Here is a 21,677-nt window from a genome sequence, read left to right as displayed (position 1 = left end):
CCAACCAAAAGACACACACATATATATTAGTGAATAATATATTCATTACCAAAGAGAAGAACATATAATATACAACAAAACAAACTTAACCTTACATTGGGGGGTGGGGAGGGCAGGCATAGGCTTGTAAAATAGAAGCGGAGAGGCCTTAAGAATTTAAAATAAGCATTTTCTTGGGGGAATTAGGTCACTGACCAGGAGACCCAAAATCTTTGATTTGACTACAAATAGAACAGAGTTCCAAATTCCTGGAAGGATATAGCTTTATAGGTCCACCTTTTGAGCTTATGCTCAAGCTAGATGTGAGAGATAACAACACCAGAAAGCTAATTCCCGCACCTTGTCCAACAAGATTTCCCAACAAAAGTCATGTCGACCTATATCCATTCTCTATTAAAGGGCAAGATTCTCCTTCTCCTCGGCCATCATTTTGCTAGAAAACCATATACCGAACTATAGAGAAGGGGCATATGAAGAAGAGATGATCCAATTCTTCAGAGGCATTCCTGCAAAGACCACAATGGTGGCTAGAACCTACTGTGGGAAGGAAAGACTACGTAGGGAAGCAGCGAGTGAGAACCCTCTAGATAGTGAAGTTGTGGCTCTTGAACAAAACCAAATTGCGTTGCAACCATGAGCCTTGATGAGGTCCCAAGCAGATTTGGCATTAAAGATATTTGATGAGAAAGCAGACCAAAAGAGACAATGTCACCAGACTCTCCACTACCAATAGGTCGCCTGGGGATGCTTAGAAAAGCACTCCGAATGGGAGACAAAGGGGTAGAGGGGGTGGAAGGACAACCATCCTGCCGAATGGTGTGAGAGACCATGTCTAATCTATTGAAACATGAACTATAAACAGCTTCATCTCCCACGTAGTGAAGGAGTGCCAGTAGTCAAACCAAAATCTAGCTGAAGATCTCTCTTTAATACGAGATTTGATGGTCTCATACGCAAGAGATCTGAGCTATATTACCATATCAAGCAATGACATGGCCTTGGCACTAAAACTCCATCTTTTAAACCATTAGTGCAACATAGCAAAAAAAGGGCCTAAGTTTAGGAAATAGAGAAGAATAATTGTTCAACCATTTAAGTTGGTCTTTAAATAGGAGGATCAATGGCTGTGGTCCTTGGAGTAATTAAAGAGCCACTTTCAATGCCATAATCTACTAGAATTTGAAGAATAAGATCATCGTAGAGACTGGTTACCTATTAGTGCTTCAAAATTGGCCGAGGACTATACCTTCTTTGATGTAGATCAAATGGATGGACAGAACTACTGCCAAAGGAAGAACCAAAAGAACCAACAACTTTTGAAACAGTTCAAACCAGCCTTGGTCAGACCAGTTTCTGGAAGACCTGTAAAGATACTAATTTTTTAACGTATAAGGGAAATTCTCTATCCTAGTGCATTGAGACTTCCTGATTGAGCTGACTCCAAAGAGGGATACAGATCACTTCACTAACTTAGTGCCAGGGTCTATGCTACCAAATCAGTCCACATATCGTTCCAACCCTCCCTAGCATGACGAGCTAAACAAACAAATGGGTGATCTTCATTGTAAGGTTTTATTGTTGAAAGAATGAGCCCTTGCGCCATACCACCTTTGATGACTCTGAAGATGGATCATGGATTGTGAATTGACAGTCATGTCAATAATAAAATCACAGTCAAGTATAGGTTTTCATTACCTCGTCTTGACGATATGTTAGATACGTTGTATGGTGCCACTATTATTCCTAAAGATTGACTTGAAGAGTGGTATCATCATATTCGCATTCGCCTCGGCGATGAATGCAAGTTGCCTTTTGTAACAAAGATGGAATATATAAGTGTAAATTTATGTCCTTCTGTCTTAGAAATGCCTCGAGAACCTTTATGAGAATGATGACTCAAGTCTTGCGCCCTTTATCAATAAATTAGTTGTGGTCTACTTCGATGACATTCTTACCTTTTATCGTAAGGCACATAGCAATGGACCCCGACTGCACTTAAGCCTTCAATTTTATCAAAATGAAGATGGTGGAACCCCCCTCTACTTTGTCTTCCCAATGTTGAGCTTGCCACATATGCATCCTATGTTTGGAATGGTGGGGTATTGATGCAACCAAGAACCTCATTGCCTTCTATAGTGATAAGCTTAAGGTTGCAAACAAAGGGTATTCCACCTATGATCTAGAACTATATGTCATGATCCAAATTCTTGAACATTTGAATTTGGAAGGGTTATTTTATCAGGAAAGAATTTATTTTTTATTCGGATCATTAAGCTTTCAAGTATCTACACTATTAAAGGTATATTAACCATTGCCATCCCAAGTGGATTTGATAACTGTTAGAGTTTATTTTTGGTCTCAAGTACAAAGCTGGAAAAGAGAATCATTTAGTTGATGCATTGAATCGTAAAGTGGCGCTGATGAACACCTTTATTGCCGAAAGCACCGGTATTGAACCTATTAAGGATGAGGATATCTTAGATGCTGATTTCTCCGAGGTCTTTGAAAATTTACTGCAAGGTGATACCGATGATAAAAGTTGATTACATGATTTCTTGGAAACCTGATTATGCATCCCAGATACATCATTGAGGTAACACCTAGTTAGAGAACTACACAAAGGTGGAATGGGAGGACCCTTTGGCTAGTATAAAATGCACTCTTTAAGACTGCCGAAGGAAGAACCCAAAAGAACCAACAGCTTTTGGAACAGTTTAAACAGCTCCATCTCCCACGTAGTGAAGGAGTGCCAGTAGTCAAACCAAAATCTAGCTGAAGATCTCTCTTTAATACGAGATTTGATGGTCTCATATGCAAGAGATCTGAGCTATATGTATTCGGAAGGTTTTGAGAAGTAAGGCGACAATTGATGCTACAATTACCATATCAAGCAATGACATGGCCTTGGCACTAAAACTCCATCTTTTAAACCATTAGTGCGACATAGCAAAAAAAGGGCCTAAGTTTAGGAAATAGAGAAGAATAATTGTTCAACCATTTAAGTTGGTCTTTACAGAGAAGGATCAATGGCTGTGGTCCTTGGAGTAATTAAAGAGCCACTTTCAATAACATAATCTATTGGAATTTGAAGAATAAGATCATCGTAGAGACTGGTTACCTATTAGTGCTTCACAATTGGCCGAGGACTATACCTTCTTTGATGTAGATCAAATGGATGGACAGAACTACTGCCAAAGGAAGAACCAAAAGAACCAACAACTTTTGAAACACTTCAAACCGACCTTGGTCGGACCAGTTTCTGGAAGACCTGTAAAGATACTAATTTTTTAACGTATAAGGGAAATTCTCTATCCTAGTGCATTAAGACTTCCTGATTGAGCTGACTCCAAAGAGGGATACAGATCACTCCACTAACTTAGTACCAGGGTCTATGCTACCAAATCAGTCCACATATTGTCCCAACCCTCCCTGGTATGGCGAGCTAAATAGAAAATTGGGTGATCTTCATTGTAAGGTTTTATTGTTGAAAGAGTGAGTCCTTGCGCTATACCACCTTTGATGACTCCGAAGATGGATCATGGATTGTGTATTGACAGTCGTGTCAATAATAAAATCACAGTCAAGCATAGGTTTCCATTACCTCGTCTTGACGATATATTAGATATGTTGTCTGGTTCCACTATTATTCTTAAAGATTGACTTGAAGAGTGGTATCATCATATTCGCATCCGCCTCGGCAATGAATGCAAGAGGCCTTTTGTAACAAAGATGGGCTATACGAGTGTAAAGTTATGTCCTTTTGTCTTAGAAAGCCTCGAGAACCTTTATGAGAATGATGACTCAAGTCCTGCGCCCTTTATCAGTAAATTATTTGTGGTCTACTTCGATGACATTCTTACCTTTTATCGTAAGGCACATAGCAATGGACCCCGATTGCCACTCAAGCCTTCAATTTTATCAAAATGAAGATGACAGAACCCCCCTATACTTTGTCTTCCCAACGTTGATCTTGCCACATATGCATCCTATGTTTGGAATGGTGGGGTATTGATGCAACCAAGAACCTCATTGCCTTCTATAGTGATAAGCTTAAGGTTGCAAACAAAGGGTATTCCACCTATGATCTAGAACTATATGCCATGATCCAAATTCTCGAACATTTGAATTTGGAAGGGTTATTTTATCAAGAAAGAATTTATTTTTTATTTGGATCATTAAGCTTTCCAGTATCTACACTATTAAAGGTATATTAACCATTGCCATCCCAAGTGGATTTGATAACTGTTAGAGTTTATTTTTGGTCTCAAGTACAAAGCTGGAAAAGAGAATCATTTAGTTGATGCATTGAATCGTAAAGTGGCGCTGATGAACACCTTTATTGCCGAAAGCACCGGTATTGAACCTATTAAGGATGAGGATATCTTAGATGCTGATTTCTCCGAGGTCTTTGAAAATTTACTGCAAGGTGATACCGATGATAAAAGTTGATTACATGATTTCTTGGAAACCTGATTATGCATCCCAGATACATCATTGAGGTAACACCTAGTTAGAGAGCTACACAGAGGTGGAATGGGAGGACCCTTTGGCGAGTATAAAATTCACTCTTTAAGACTGCCAAAGGAAGAATCCAAAAGGACGAACAACTTTTGAAATAGTTCAAACCAGCCTAGGTCGGACCAGTTTCTGGAAGACCTATAAAGATACTAATTTTTTAACCTATAAGGGAAATTCTCTTTCCTAGTGCATTAAGACTTCCCGGTTTAGCTGCCTCCAAAGAGGGATATAGATCACTCCACTAACTTAGTGCCAGGGTCTATGCTACCAAATCAGTCCACATATCGTCCCAACCCTCCCTTGGATGACGAGCTATACAGACAATTGGGTGATCTTCATTGTGAAGTTTTATTGTTAAAAGAATGAGCCCTTGCGCCATACCACCTTTGATGACTCCGAAGATGGATCATGGACTGTGTATTGACAGTCTTGTCAATAATAAAATCACAGTCAAGTATAGGTTTTCATTACCTCGTCTTGACGATATGTTAGATATATTGTCGGGTGCCACTATTATTCTCAAAAATTGAATGGAAGAGTGGTATCATCATATTCGCATCTCCCTCGGTGATGAATGCTAGAGGCCTTTTGGATCAAAGATGGACTATCGAGTAAAAAATTATGTCCTTCTGTCTTAGAAACGCCCTCGAGAACCTTTATGAGAATGATGACTCAAGTCCTGATCAATAAATTCTTTGTGGTCTACTTCGATGACATTCTTACCTTTTATCAGGCACATAGCAATGGACCCTGATTGCCACTTAAGCCTTCAATTTGATCAAAATGACGATGACGGAAGCCCCCTATACTTCATCTTCCCAACTTTGATCTTACCACATATGCATCCCATATTTGGGATGGTGGGGTATTGATGCAACCAAGCACCCCATTGCCCTCTACAGTGATAAGCTCATGGTTGCAAACAAAGGGTATTCCACCAATGATCTAAAACTATATGCCATGATCCAAATTCTTGAACATTGGAGGGATTATTTTATCAGGAAAGAATTTATTCTTTATTCGGATCATTAAGCTTTCAAGTATCTACACTATTAAAGGTCTATTAACCATTGCCATCCCAAGTGGATTTGATAACTGTAAGAGTTTATTTTTACTCTCAAGTACAAAGCTGGAAAAGAGAATCATTTGGTTGATGCATTGAATTGTAAAGTGGTGCTGATGAACACCTTCACTGCCCAAAGCACTGGTATTGAACCTATTAAGGATGAGTATATCTTAGATACTGATTTCTCCGAGGTCTTTGAAAATTTACCGCAGGGTTATACCGATGATAAAAACTAATTACTTGATTTCTTGGAAACTTGATTATGCATCCTAGACATATCAATGAGGCAACACCTAGTTAGAGAGCTACATAGAGGTGGAATGGGAGGACCCTTTGGCAAGTTTAAAATGCACTCTTTAGTTGTTAATTTGTCGTATTGGTCTCGCCTATAGCAGGACATTCAACATGTAATCCAATGGTGTCGTATATGTGAGCTTACCGAAGGAGATAAACGATATACACCATTGCCTGTACCACATGCTCCTTGGCTGCATATTACAATGAACTTTATCTTTGGTTTACCACCGGACACGGGAGTGACACGACACTATATTTGTGGTGGTGGATATGTTCTCTAAAATGTCTCACGTTATACTTTGTTGGAAGACATTTCATGCGAGCCATATTGCCAAGATTTCTTCATAAAGGTGATCATCAGATTTTTATGAGATGTGGTGTGGTGTGACATCATCTCGAGGATTTTGAAGGACACCATACTTGAACGGCCTTGGATTTCTGAATAATCCCATGGTTGAAGGAATCAATAGCTAGTGATTCTTCGACTTCTCAAGGGAAAACCCTTTGCACTGAATCAATTAAGTGTACCCTTGATGAAGCCGAAGCTATCTGTCGCTTAACCAGAGAGGCAACAGATTCTTGAGTCTGTATTTAAACCACCACAGTCTAAGTAGACTTCCCAAACAAGGCCACGAAGAAATGGTACTAGTACAAGCTAAGGGAGCTAATAGAAAAGCTGCTTCTAGCCTAACCGCATCGGCGGTTCCTCGCTACTAGTGCAGAAATGGGTCTTATCTTTGCACTAGTGACAAAAATATATTTCGCTGTAAAAGATACTAATTTTCTTAAACCTATAAGGGAAATTCTCTCTGATTTTAAAAACCTAGTGCATGAAGACTTCCCGATGAGCTACCCCAAAGAGGGTTATAGATCACGCCATTTGTTAGAGATATTAGTTATGTTAGTCTAAGGGCAGTATTGTAATTTATCTCATTATGTTTTATTTTCCTTTTCCTCTTTTGGGAGGTTTATGTAACACCTTTTAAATATATTAGAAAAGGATATATTAGTGTAGGTGAGGTTATCTCTCACAATACACTATTCTAACATCCATCGATTCTCTCTCCTCCCTCTTCTACTTTTCCATCTTCTTCCTCATCTCACATCTCATTGTTCCTCTCCATTCACATATTTCAACTTGGTATCAGAGCTCCTTATTGTAAGGTTGGTTTGAGAGTCGAACTACTTGTCTTCTTCCTTCTTCTCTGCTCTTTGGCACCCTAGGTTACAAAGGGGTTCCAAGGAAAGGGTATTTCATGTAAGAAGATTGAAGAAACCTTGAGGGAGGCATGCAAGGAGACCATGGAGACACCAATGAGAGTTTTTCTTTGAAGGAAGGGACACTTGCAGGTTGCAAGAACCGAAACCAGGCCTAGGTAAAGTTACCACCAGCCCTAGATTGTTTTTTCCATTCCTCTCTCATTTGGTCAGCTATGGAGCTGAAACCAAGCCCATTTGGATCACCCTAGGGTGTACTTTCAACCCTATTGGTCTCGCTACAAGCCTCTTTGAGTTGGGCAGCCACAGCTCAAAGTTATCAGTCCAAATAGGGTACCGCCTGCCCTATTTTTTGGTGTTTTTACTCCTAAAAATTGTTTGTGATGCTTCCGATTGCCATTTTCTTGTGAGGTACGATGTTTAGGGGTATTTAGCTCCTATGTTATGATCCTACACCTTGAAGGAGGTAAATGTTGTAAATTCCTTTGAAGTGTATGCTTGGATTGGTGGCTGGATTTTTTTTTCTGGTTCAGGGAAAGCAATTTTTTGGGTAGAGTTTGCACTCCCCACCTTGTGTGTGACCCTTTATCTGCAATATGTCTGAAGATGCCTTGGAGCCCTCTTTGGTGATTTTCAGCCACTGCATCAAGTAGTGCCCCTCCTACTTCTATGTTTTTTGATAACCCCCTTTTAGATTTCTATTGTGAAGTTGGACACCACCAACTATTTGGATTGGGCCCATTATGTGAAGCTTTCCTTGTGGAGTAGGGGAAAGCTAGGGTATATTGCAGGTTCCATTAAGGCTCCTCAACCAGATGACCTGACATATCTAAAGTGGGAGATTGAAAACTCCACTGTTATGACATGGCTGATTTTCTCCATGAAACCTGAAATTGGAAGAAGGTTTATGAGGAAAGAAATTGCCAAGGATATTTGAGATAGTGTTACTAAGACCTTTGACCGTGTGGGTGATTCGGCCAAAGTTTATCAATTACTTCAGAAGGTTATTGGCATGAAACAAGGAGATAAAACCATTTCTGAGTACTACAACACTGTCATTAGTCTCTGAGAGGAGTATGATGACTACAGAGACCTCCAATTGTCCAACCCTGAGGATGAAGCTAAGGTTTACCAGACACTTGAGAAGGAGATGGTTCTTCTGTTGCTTGGTGGGTTGAATCCTAAGTATAAGCCGTCCCGGATACAAATATTGGGCCGGTCTCCACTTCCATCCCTTGATGAAGTGTGTAGTTATTTGCAGAGTGAGGAGACCAGGCGGGTGGCCATGGCACATGCTCCTCCTCTTGAGTGGTCCGCTCTTACTACTAGCTCTCAGAAAGATTGACGTGGTGGTGGCCGAGGCCAAGGCCTATCTCGTGGAGAGGATAGACATTGTGATCATTGTGGGAAGTCTGGGCACACCAAAGATAGATGTTGGGCTCTTCATGATCGACCTCCTCGTGGCGGTTCTAGTGGTGCTCGTGGTTGTTGTAGTGGGGGAGCTAGAGCTCACAGTGTTGAGACTGAGCATGCTACTACAGGGTCTGCTCCTAGCCCACATCCAGAGCACAGTTCCCTTAGTAGGGAGGATATTGCAGCATTCCGCAGGGTCATGTCTTAATTGGGAGGCTCATCATCTTTTTCCCTTATAATGCCAGTCCTCAGCTTCTGCTTTGTGAGTTTCCTCATCTGCTCCTTCCACAGTTCCATCTTGGGTTATTGATTCAGGTGCTACGGATTATATGACTGGTACGTCTCATTATTATGATACATACTCTATTTGTTCCGGTAGAGATAAGGTTAGGGTTACCGATGGCTCCCTTTCCTCCATTTCTGGTAAAGGTAGCATTCCTGTTACTTCTTCCATTTCTCTTGATTATGTTCTTCACGCTCCTGACCTTATCCGTAATCTCTTATCTGTGAGCCATCTGAAAAAATCCTTAAAGTGTTGTGTCACTTTTTTTCCTTCTCATTTTCACTTTCAGGACTTGGTGACGAAGAGGATTATTGGCAATGGGCGTGAGGAGAAAGGACTCTACCTACTTGAACCTCTCACCTTTTCTGGCTACAACTCAATCCTATGTGTGTGGATGTACGATAGCAGTTTTGTGGATTTTGTGATGCTGTGGCACCAGCGTTTGGAGCATCCATCTTTTGTTGTTATGAGGAAATAATTACCTCATTTATTTACTTCTTTTCCTAGTTCCCATGTCTTTCATTGTAAACCGTGTATTTTTACTAAACATTATCGTTCCTCTTATCCTTATTATGGTAATAGATTGACTGTTCCTTTTCATATTGTGCACTCTGATGTTTGGGGCCCTTCTACTACTACTTCTTTACTTGATTTTCGTTACTTTGTTTCTTTTGTTGATGATTTTTCCCATGCTACTTGGACTGTTCTGATGAAGCACAAGAGCGATGTGTATGATGCCTTCAAAAATTTTTGTCATATGGTATGTACACAATTTGACCCCAAAATTAAAATTGTTCGTTTTGACGAAGGGAGGGAGTATATGTATGGTGGTCTTCAAGACTTTTTTACTGACCATGGCATTATCCATCAGCTAGCTTGTGTTGACACACCCCAACAAAATGGGGTAGCTGAGAGAAAAAATCGTCATCTGTTGGAGGTCAGTAGGAGTCTTCTCTTTGGCATGCATGTTCCTAAAACTTTTTTGTCTGATGCTCTTTTTACTGCTGCTTTTTTTATCAACCGTATGCCAACACCACTCCTTGGCTCCAAAACTCCCTTGGACATCTTGTCTTCTCAGTCTTCTTCTTTCTCTCTTCCACCTAAAGTGTTTGGGTGTATCTGTTATATCCATATTAATAAGTCTTCTCAGACTAAACTGGACCCCAAGGCCCTTAAATGTATCTTTCTTGGCTACTCCTCCACTACTAAGGGATGCAAGTGCTATCATCCTTCTTCCAGACAAAGGCTTCTCTCTAAAGATGTCACCTTCCTTGAGTCTGCTCCTTTTTTTACTTCTCCTCAGCATCCTTTTCAGGGGGAGCATAATGGAGGTGAAAAAGCTACTGATGAGATCCCTTTTCTATCCCCATTGCCTATCTCTCCTTTTATGCTTGACATTGGGAAACATAAAGAGGTGGATATTATTGATGTTGTGTAGACACCGAATTTTGTCTCCCCCCGGCAATGATGACAATATGAAGGATTACATGTTGGATATTTTAGACTTGGAGAATTTTCAAACCTAGAGTAGAAAATGACCATATTTTGCTATAAACTTTCAAGATAAAATGTTTTCCAAAAATTAGAATTTGATGTTGTGGATTATTGTTGCTTGTCCCCTCAACCCCAAATCTCATAGGACCTCGGCCTCAATCAGGCCGTGCTCCACCTCGGCCTCAATCAGGCCGTGCTACACCTCGGCCTCCATCAGGCCGTGCTGCACCTCGCCTCCTCAGGCCATGCTCCACCTCGGCCTCCATCAGGCTGTGCTTCACCTCGGCCTCAAACAGGCCATCTCAGGCCATGCTCCACCTCGGCCTCCATCAGGCCGTGCTCCACCTCGGCCTCCATCAGGCCGTGCTCTACCTCGGCCTCCAACAGGTCGTGCTCCTCCTCGGCCTCAATCAGGCCGTGCTGCACCTCGGCCTCCATCAGGCCGTGCTCCACCTCGGCCTCCCTCAGGCCATGCTGCACCTCGGCCTCCAACAGGCCGTGCTCCACCTCGGCCTCCATCAGGCCGTCTCGGCCTCAAACAGGCCGTGCTCCACCTCGGCCTCCATCAGGCCGTGCTGCACCTCGGCCTCCATCAGGCCGTGCTCCACCTCGGACTGGCCGTACTCCACCTCGGCCTCCATCAGGCCGTGCTTCACCTCGGCCTCAAACAGGCCGTGCTGCACCTCGGCCTCCATCAGGCCGTGCTCCACCTCGGCATCCATCAGGCCGTGCTGTACCTCGGCCTTCAACAGGTCGTGCTCCACCTCGGCATCCATCAGGCCGTGCTCCTCCTCGGCCTCAATCAGACCGTGCTGCACCTCGGCCTCCATCAGGCCGTGCTGCACCTCGGCCTCCAACAGGCCGTGCTGCACCTCGGCCTCCAACAGGCCGTGCTGCACCTCGGCCTCCATCAAGCCGTGCTCCACCTCGGCCTACATCAGGCCATGCTGCACCTTGGCCTCCATCAGGCCCAAACTCCTTTGTCCAAAAGCAAGGCGTTTTGGACAATTCTCTCTAGTTTTAGTCACACATCGAAAATTTGAGAGAATTGTTCTTAAGTCCCAGGGCTATAAAAATAGCCCTTCCCCTCTTTCAAAGGGGAGGAGAAAAATTGAGAATTTGGGAGAGAGGATGGCCCCATTAAGGTTTTTGGCTAACTTCTTCCCTCTAAAATCAAACATTCTCCAAGTTTAAAAGTTTAATACATTAATCCTTCATTGAGCCGGGAGATCTTATCCGGTTCGGTTCGATTTGGGGGCTCAAAGCACAAGGGTTATCTCCCCTTGTTCCTTGATTAAAGCCGGCTTAAGATATTTTTCTTCTCCTAATTGCAGTTTAGAACTAGCTTATCTAATGTAATAAATTAATTCCTAATTTATTTGTTTAGATTAATTATGTTTAATTAGTCTCATTTGGGTTCAATACGGTTCGTTAGATATGAATTGATTTGTTTCGGTCCAATTAAAGGTATTTAGGTAATTGATTTTTTAGATTAATTAAGTTTAATTGTTTTTTATGTTTACCTTTGATCTGGTTTAGTTTTTTTTAAGTTACTTTTTGTTCTTTTGATCTAGACCCTTAGATTAGGATCTCAAGCCCTAATTTCTTCCCCATCTTTTCTTCCTTTATTTCTTCTTTTCCCTATAGCAGAACCGCAGCCGCACTAACTCCTTCTTCTTCTTCTCTTCTTCTCTTTTCCTTCCCTGCTGCTGCAACCCCTAACCGGCAGCAACCAAACCTGCTTCTCCTCCTCTTTTTCTTCTTCTTCTTCTCTTCTTCTCTTTTCCTTCCCTGCTGCTGCAACCCCTAAGAAGAAGAAGAAAGTTCGGTTGCCGCCAGTTACAGTAGCAGGGAAGGAAAGGAGAAAAGAAGAAGAAGAAGAAGAAGAAGAAGAAGAAGAAGAAGAGAGGAGGATTAGGTGCGGCGTTCGGTTGCCGCCAGTTACAGTAGCAGGGAAGGAAAGGGCTGCGGTTCGGTTGCTGCCGGTTAGGGGTTGCAGCAGCAGGGAAGGAAAAGAGAAGAAGAAAAGAAGAAGAAGAAGATGGAGGAGGAGTTAGTGTGGCTGCGGTTCTGCTATAGGGAAAAGGAAGAAGAAGAAGAGAGGAGGATTAGGTGCGGCTGCGGTTCGGTTGCTGCCGGTTAGGGGTTGCAGCAGCAGGGAAGGAAAAGAGAAGAAGAAAAGAAGAAGAAGAAGATGGAGGAGGAGTTAGTGTGGCTGCGGTTCTGCTATAGGGAAAAGGAAAAATAAAGGAAGAAAAGATGAGGAAGAAATTAGGGCTTGAGATCCTAATCTAAGGGTCTAGATCAAAAGAACAAAAAGTAACTTAAAAAAAACTAAACCAGATCAAAGGTAGACATAAAAAATTTAAACTTAATAAAAAATCAATTACCTAAATACCTTTAATTGGACCGAAATAAATCAATTCGTATCTAACGAACCGTATTGAACCCAAATGAGACTAATTAAACATAATTAATCTAAACAAATAAATTAGGAATTAATTTATTACATTAGATAAGCTAGTTCTAAACTGCAATTAGGAGAAGAAAAATACCTTAAGCCAGCTTTAATCAAGGAACAAGGGGAGATAACCCTTGTGCTTTGAGCCCCCAAATCGAACCGAACCGGATAAGATATCCCGGCTCAATGAAGGATTAATGTATTAAACTTTTAAACTTGGAGAATGTTTGATTTTAGAGGGAAGAAGTTAGCCAAAAACCTTAATGGGGCCATCCTCTCTCCCAAATTCTCAATTTTTCTCCTCCCCTTTGGAAAAGGGGAAGGGCCATTTTTATAGCCTTGAGACTTGGGACAATTTTCTCAAATTTCCGATGTGGGACTAAAACTAGAGAGGATTGTCCAAAAAGCCTTGCTTTTGGACAAAGGGGTTTGGGCCTGATGGAGGCCGAGGTGGAGCACGGCCTGATGTAGGCCGAGGTGCAGCACGGCCTGGTGTAGACCGACGTGGAGCACGGCCTGTTGGAGGCCGAGGTACAGCACGGCCTGATTGAGGCCGAGGAGGAGCACGGCCTGTTGGAGGCCGAAGTGGAGCAAGGCTGATGGAGGCCGAGGTGGAGCACGGCCTGATGGAGGCCGAGGTGCAGCACGGCTTGTTTGAGGCCAAGGTGAAGCACGGCCTGTCGGAGGCCGGTGCAGCACGGCTTGTTTGAGGCCAAGGTGAAGCACGGCCTGTCGGAGGCCGAGGTGGAGCACGGCCTGGTGTAGGCCGAGGTGCAGCATGGCTTGGTATAGGCCGAGGTGGAGCACGGGCTATTGGAGGCCGAGGTGCAGCACGGCTTGTTGGAGGCCAAGGTGAAGCACGACCTATTGGAGGCCAAGGTGGAGCACGGTGTTTGAGATTTGGGGTTGAGGGGACAAGCAACAATAATCCACAACATCAAATTCTAATTTTTGGAAAACATTTTCTCTTGAAAGTTTATAGCAAAATATGGTCATTTTCTACTCTAGGTTTGAAAATTCTCCAAGTCTAAAATATCCAACATGTAATCCTTCATATTGTCATCATTGCCGGGGGGTGACAAAATTCGGTGTCTACAGATTACCCCTCTTTAACCAAGACCTGTGTAGCGGTAGAAAGGCAAAGAAAAGAACACACCATTTTGTCACCCAAAGCAATGTACTGCCGACATCCGTCTCAAGGATGGCGGAGGTGCAAATGCAAATGCAAAACGAGCGATAAGACCAAAGGTAGGAAATGTCGATTGATAACACATGCGAAATCAGGTAGCGTGTGGATGTTACTATGATTGAAAACCTGCCACGGTTGGTCAATATAGAGGTAATGCCCACACTGCGTGACGTTGAAAGTTTGAGTTTCTAGCCGTGTGGCTGTCAACTTTGGGATTCTCTGCAGGGGTGATTGTCCTCGCACAGCGGTGCTCAGCTGGGATCAACAACGGTGCTTGGTTGTGATCCTAAGGATTCTCAAAAATTTGGTGCGGATAGTCTGTATTGGCAGTCGTTCGAGACTATGAACCTTAGGATTCTCTGCAGGGGATGATCATCCTCGTACAGCGGTGCTCAGCTGGGATCAACAACGGTGCTCGGTTGTGATCCTAAGGATTCTCAAAAAGTTGGTGTGGATAGTCCGTATTGGCAGTCGTGCAAGACTATGAACCTTGGGATTCTCTGCAGGGGATGATCGTCCTCGCACAGCGGTGCTCAACTGGGATCAACAATGGTGCTCGGTTGTGATCCTAAGGATTCTCAAAAAGTTAGTGCGGATAGTCCGTATTGTTGTAACCCGGCAGTCACTGAGAGGGGGGGTGAATCAGTGAGTTCAATTCTGATACCTAAAAACCTGTCCGATGTCTGGCCAAGAAGAACCTGATATACCTGTCCCTTGGCAAGGAGTAACCGTCGGAGATGCAATAATGTCAATCTCCACTTGATGCGGACCACAACCACGTTGTCTCGGTGCCGCCAATGCTTCAACCCCGGTTGGCACTTGGGTTTCTTGAAGCAACTCACAAGAACCAAATTCTAGGTTCTTCTTCTTTCTTTTCTCCTTGTCTTTACTTTCATGGAGCAACAATGGCATTCACATTCACATTCACACACACACAAAGAGAGGAAACAACTTCTTCTCTATTTCCCTCTTCTTCTCTTCTTTTCTCTTTTCTTTTCTTTTCTCTTGGCAACAACCAATATGACTTGCTACCTTGGTTTCCAGCAGCTTCCTAAGCCTCTAATGGTGGCTATGAATGAAGTGCAAGAGGATGGAAGTCTTTCATTCAAACCTTTAGCCTTCCACGAGCTTCAACTCGTTTTTCCGACCACCTCAGCAAGCCCTCTGCCTGATTTCTTCCCTCTGATGTGTAGAGCTCGGAGAGATGAAGAATCTCCAACTTGAATCACTCAAATCCGACTTAAAATGAGGGAGATATGACCTTTTTAAGTTGGAGCAATGAGATAGCCTGAAATGGAATCTTCGTACGAGTGGCGTAGGCTACACCGGCGGCGCGAGCAACAGGGGCGAAATCTGACCGTAGATCTCATATAAGAGATCTTATAATCCAAACCGTCCGATTAAACCAACGGACAACAGATCCAAACCGTTAGATTTGAATCTCGATGACGTCATCATGACGTAAGCGCTGACATCGTCAGAAGTGTTGTCGATCTATGATTGGTTGCTTTTCCGGATTTTAAGGGAGCTTGTCTTCCACTCACAAAAGTGAAAATGCATATTGACCGTTGGATCCGAATCTTCCATGATGGCTTTAATCAGATTTCATTGAGATCATTAAGATCGGAATCCTTTTTATACCTTCTGTACACGCGCGAAACACAATAACATACCTTGATATAGTGTAGCGCCAGTGCATCAAGAATTATGCATCTAACCAATAAAATCCCACGCGCAAGCATCTATCTCGTCCATATCACACCAAAATCTCAGCAGCCTTTGGATGGGCATCAAGCATACGTGGTCGAATCTTGGCCGTCCATTTCACTTCCCTTGACTCCTCTTTATTACAATCAAGCCCCTGCCTCCATATGTTTCAGTGCTTAAAGACCCCTTGCAACTAAGACCTTCAAAATCTTTAAATTACACAAAAGCCCTTCGAATTTCAAAAATAAATTCCGAAAAACCCACCCAACACCGAGAGCAACTGATGGATTTTCGGTTTGGATTTTCGAACCGACTTTACGGAAACGCTTATAACTTTTTCATACGATATCCGATCGATATGAAACAAAGTGCGTTGGAATCGTAACTGGATGCTCTACGACTTTTCAGAAGACTCAATCATCTGAATCATCCATGTAAAAAGACCAAAATGCCCCTACACATTTCCAATGACGTATCTTTCTCATACGCAATCGGAATGCGATGAAATCAGAACCGTTGGAAAGATTGTATTTTTGTCGTATTGTTACATGTAGAACACTTCCTTTAAAAAAATCATCTTCAATGCCGAAACTGCCCTCGACTGCCATAAATGCCGTAACTTCTTCATACGGTATCGGAATGTGACGAAATCAAATGCACTGGACTAGGAAAATTACAATCTATCTTTTTCATGAAGAACCAATCTTCCAAAAATGTCATTTTCATTGCCGAATATGCCCTCGATCGTAAATAGGCCAATTTTGCCAGTTTTGACCCAGAAACCCGCACCACCTATTAATGATGTATTAAACCACTCCATTCATACCAAGCTGCTCTGTTATCTCATCGGTGACACTGGATACTGCCATGTCATCATTTTCATCCACGTCACCCAAACTGGCCACGTCATCACCGCCACGTGGCCGAGTTGCCAACAAGGACAACCATAAAACAACAATCTCCCCCTTTGGAGTTGTTGGCAACCACCTCATCACTAATACACTCTAAAGCTCCGATGAGTAACTCTCTCCCCCTTTGACAACAAGTACAAAGGGTGGAACCAATGGACTCCCCCTGAGTCCAATATGGGGGTAGCAACATCAAGCAACTTGCTCCCCCTCTCCCAATGCTACTAGTGTTTTGGAAGAATCACCACTCCCAGCTTCTGTCTGAGGAACTCAAACTGATCTTTGGGAAGCGGTTTAGTGAAGATATCAGCCACCTGCTCTGCTGTGGGAACAAACTCCATCCTTACTTCACCTTCCATCACCTTGTCTCTTAAGAAATGATACCGGATAGCAATGTGCTTCGTTCTAGAATGCATCACCGGGTTCTTGGAGATATTGATTGCACTAGTATTGTCACAATATAGTGGCACTGCCTGCTCAACCTCCACACTCAAATCCTTCAACATCTGCTTCATCCACAACACTTGTGTACAACAAGATGTAGCTGCAATGTATTCTGCCTCTGCAGTTGAAAGAGAGACTGACTCTTGCTTCTTACTATGCCATGCCACCAAGCTGCTCCCCAAATAGAATGCACCACCACTGGTGCTCTTCCTGTCATCTACACATCCGGCCCAATCTGCATCTGAAAAAGCTGACAAACTAAAGCTCTTGACTTTCGGATACCATAACCCAAACTCACTAGTCCCTTTCAGATATCTGAAAATTCTCTTCACTGCTGCCACATGTGTCTCTTTTGGTCCTGCTTGAAATCTGGCTACCATGCACACAGCTTGTAAGATGTCAGGCCTACTAGCTGTCAGATATAATAGGCTACCAATCATTGACCTATACGAGGTGTGGTCAACTGATGGAGAGTCATCTTCCTTGCTCAACTTACACCCAGTCATCATAGGTGTACTAACTGGCTTGCAATCCTCCATGGTGAATCTCTTTAACATCTCCCTCACATATTTGGACTGAGATATGAAGATACCTTCTTTCTTTTGATTGATCTGCAAACCCAAGAAGAATGATAGTTCACCCAACATGGACATTTCAAACTCATCTTGCATCCTCATTGCAAAATCTTTGCACAACTCATCTTTGTGACCCCCAAAGATGATATCATCTACATACACAACCACCACAAGCTGACTGCTTTCTTCAGTTCTGATGTAGAGATTACTGTCCACTAAGCCTTTCTTGAAACCCAACTTGCACAAGTAAGAGTCCAATCTGGAGTACCATGCCCTTGGAGCTTGTTTCAAACCATACAATGCCTTCTTTAATCTGCACACAAGAGTGGGGTCCTCGCTCAGCTGAAACCCATCAGGCTGCTCTATGTAAACCTCCTCTTCCAAGTTTCCATTTAGAAAAGCTGATTTGACATCCATTTGATAGACCTTGAACCCCTTGTACACTGACAAAGCCAAGAACATTCTGATAGCCTCAAGTCTTGCCACTGGAGCAAAAGTTTCCTCAAAATCAATGCCTTCCACTTGAGCATATCCTTTGCATACAAGTCTTGCTTTGTTCCTCACCACTTGACCATCTTCATTGAGTTTATTTCTGAAAACCCATTTAGTACCAATCACATTCTTGTCAACTGGCCTAGGGACTAGATCCCAAGTGTGATTCCTCTCTATCTGATCAAGTTCTTCATTCATGGCCTTCATCCAACTCTCATCATTGCTTGCCTCATCAACAGTTTTTGGTTCAATCTTCGAAAGAAGAGAGTATGTGTTGGTCTTCATTCTTCTAGTCTGAACACCTACAGTGGGGTCACCAATGATTAACTCATCTGTTTTCTGTTGATCAACTCTGTTGTGTCTCCTCTGCTCATCTGAATCTACCTCATCCTGTTCAACATCAACCTCATCTTTGCTTTTGAGTCTACTATCAACCAGATCATTCTCATCATCAAGATCTTCAAATTCTAGAAGTTCATTTCCTGAGCCTGAAGGAATATCCCTTTTTTCATCAACTGTGACATCAGCACTCTCTACAATTTTTCCAAGTCTGTTGTTATAGCATCTATAGGCCTTACTTGAAGTAGAATAACCTAAAAATATACCTTCATCAGCCCTATCATCAAACTTACCCAAATCTTGGGTTGTGTTCTTGATATAACACTTGCTACCAAAGACCTTGAAGTGTCTTGCTGTAGCCCTTCTTCCAAACCAGATTTCATATGGAGTCTTACTTTCATGAGGTCTCAACATACATCTGTTATGGATGTACACTGCAGTTAGAACTGCCTCCTTCCAGAACTTTTTACCCATGTCATTCTCTGCCAACATTGTTCTAGCCATGTCTTGCACTGTTCTATTCTTTCTCTCTGCAACACCATTCTGTTGGGGTGTTCTTGGAGCTGAAGTTTGTTTTCTGATACCATGCTCATAGCAGTATTCTTCAAAATCATCCCAACTGTACTCACCTCCTCTGTCAGATCTCAGACACTTTATCTTCTTCCCTGTCTGATTCTCAACTTGCTTCTTAAAGATCTTAAATCTTTCTAAAGCCTCTGACTTATGTTTCAAGAACATCACCCACACCATTCTTGAATGATCATCAACAAACAACATGATGTATCTCTCTCCTGAGGTGCTAGGTGTCCTCATAGGACCACATAGGTCTGTGTGAATCAACTGCAATGGAGAACTGGAATAATACTCCTTAGACTTGTAGGAGATTCTGGTTTGCTTTCCCTTTTGACAAGATGCACATATAGGATTGGAGAGCTTCTTCAACTTAGGAACATCTCTCACTGCCTTCTTCGAAGAAATCTTGGCAAGGTTCTTGAAACCAATATGCCCAAGTCTTCTGTGCCACAACCATGTCTCCTCATCTATGCTGACCATACAAGAATCTTTCTCTAACTCTGTCAAGGTGTACAAATTCCCTGAAGTTCTCTGTCCAGTAGCTACAACCTTTCCACTACTTGATCTTCTTATCTCACACCCTTTACTAGTGAAAGTTACTTCATGCCCTTTGTCACAAATTTTACTGATGCTGAGAAGATTGTGTTTGAGTCCTTCAACATACAAGACATCAAGGGATTTCACCTTCCCATGGTTCAAACTTATGGACCCCTTCCCTGTAATTCTGGCACCATTGTTGTTGCCAAACTTCACGGATCCACCTTCAAAGTCATGTAATTGTTCAAACCTTTCCTTATCTCCTGTCATGTGGCTTGAGCAACCACTATCAAGAATCCATGGATTAGAGTCTCCTTGAGCCTTAAAAGCTCTATGAATAACAAATGCTGCTGCATCTTCTTCATCTTCTACTCTATCTCTCTTAACCCAAACTTTCTTGACAGATTTAGATTTCTTTGCTTTCTTCTGTCTTGAGAATTGTCTCTCCATCTCATCATCTTCTGTGTTTCTGAAAACTCTCTGCTTAACTCTGTTCTCCTGTCTTTGTGGGGGAAACACAGTTCTACAATTCCTTGCAATATGTCCAAGGTTGTTGCATCTGTAACATTCAACTGTTTCCTCCATAAGGGGTGTAAAAGGATTTCTGTCCACATAACTCCTTGGACCAATGTTGAACTTGCAATCTGAGATCTTGTGTCCAAAAGTGTTGCATTTGTAACAATAACCTTGAAATGTGTGCCTCTGCATCACAGGTTCCATCTGCCATCTGTAAGGAGCTCTGAAGTTGTCAAATGCTCTAGGCCTCTGTTGAGGACCTTGACTGTATCCATAGGTCTCTGCTCTCCTGCTTGGCCTTGCCAACTGTGGTTGTCTAGCATGGTTAGTCTTATGGAATATAGATGGATTTCTTCTTCTAGTTGGACCAGTCTGCACTTTATCTTTTTGTACTGCTCTCTTGACATTGCCAGCAGTAGTAACATGTGTCTTTCCTCTTTGAGCATTCCTATCATTGACTTTGATAGGATTATGTACTGTTCCCTTACCATTTGCCTTGGTATTTTTGGAAGACTCCCCAACAAATCCAAGTCCAAATTTGATGTGAGTCGATCTTTGAGCATTGATAATGTCATTGAGCTTCTTACTACTAGGATGCTCTTTTGGAGTAGAGTCATCTTCAACATCTTCATTTTTTATGTCTTCTCTTTCAATCTCAGTTCTCCCATATTCTTCAACCTTAGCCTTTAATAAGGCTAGCTCATCTGCATAACCATCAAATTGTGCAAGAATCTCATATTGCTCCTCTAGTTGTGCTTTCAAAGCCACTTTCTCTAACTCAAGAGTGTTGCAGTCAATGGTCTTCTGTGAGAGTTGATACTCAAGATCATCTAAGGTCTTCCTTGACTTATTGGCTTGATCTCTCAACTCAAGAACTAATTGTTCTTGCCCCTTAAGGTCTTGAGTGACCTTTTTCACTTTCTTCCTTTCTCTTTTAAGCTCTCTAAGGGCAAATGTGAGTTCAGCCTCTAGATGTGATTTTTCATCTTCCTCTTCTTCTTCTGTAAAATCTTCCTTATTAGAAGAATCTTCTTTGTTTTCTTCCATATCTATTGAGGCCATGAACATAGCCTCATTATCTTCATCATTAGATGATTCTTCAGACTCTTCATCAGATGTGTCACTGCATTTCTTAGAAACCAAACTTTTCTTCTTGTCCTTGCCTTTCTTGTATCTGTTTGAGAAGAATTTCTTCTTTCCCTTGAAATGAATTTTCTTTTCACTTTCATCTTCATCACTTTCTATTTTTCCTTGGTTAGGACACTTGGCTGCAAAATGTCCAACCCTTCCACAGTTGAAGCATTTGAAAGGCAACTTGTCTTTATATTTTCCTGTTCCCCTTTTCAACTTTCTGGTGAAATGAGCTGTAACCTCATCTTCACTCTCATCAGTATCCTCCACAGACTGCTTCTTCTTCTTCTCATTAATTTTCAAGTTTTTCATTGCCTTGAAAGCAGCTTGTTTGTCAATGGACTTGCCCTTTTTCCATCTCATTTCAAGAGCTGTGAAAGTGCCATGCACTTGATCAAGAGTGATAGTGTCTAGGTCCTTTGCCTCTTCAATAGCTGACACCTTGGAGTCATACTTGGGCAACTAAGATCTCAGGATTTTTTGACAAACAACTGAATCTTCTAGATTGGATCCCAG

This window comes from Macadamia integrifolia, chromosome 13 (genome assembly GCF_013358625.1).
Source record: "Macadamia integrifolia cultivar HAES 741 chromosome 13, SCU_Mint_v3, whole genome shotgun sequence".
Taxonomy (NCBI): domain Eukaryota; kingdom Viridiplantae; phylum Streptophyta; class Magnoliopsida; order Proteales; family Proteaceae; genus Macadamia; species Macadamia integrifolia.
The sequence above is the reverse complement of the archived record's forward strand: the minus strand, read 5'-3'. Positions refer to the sequence as shown.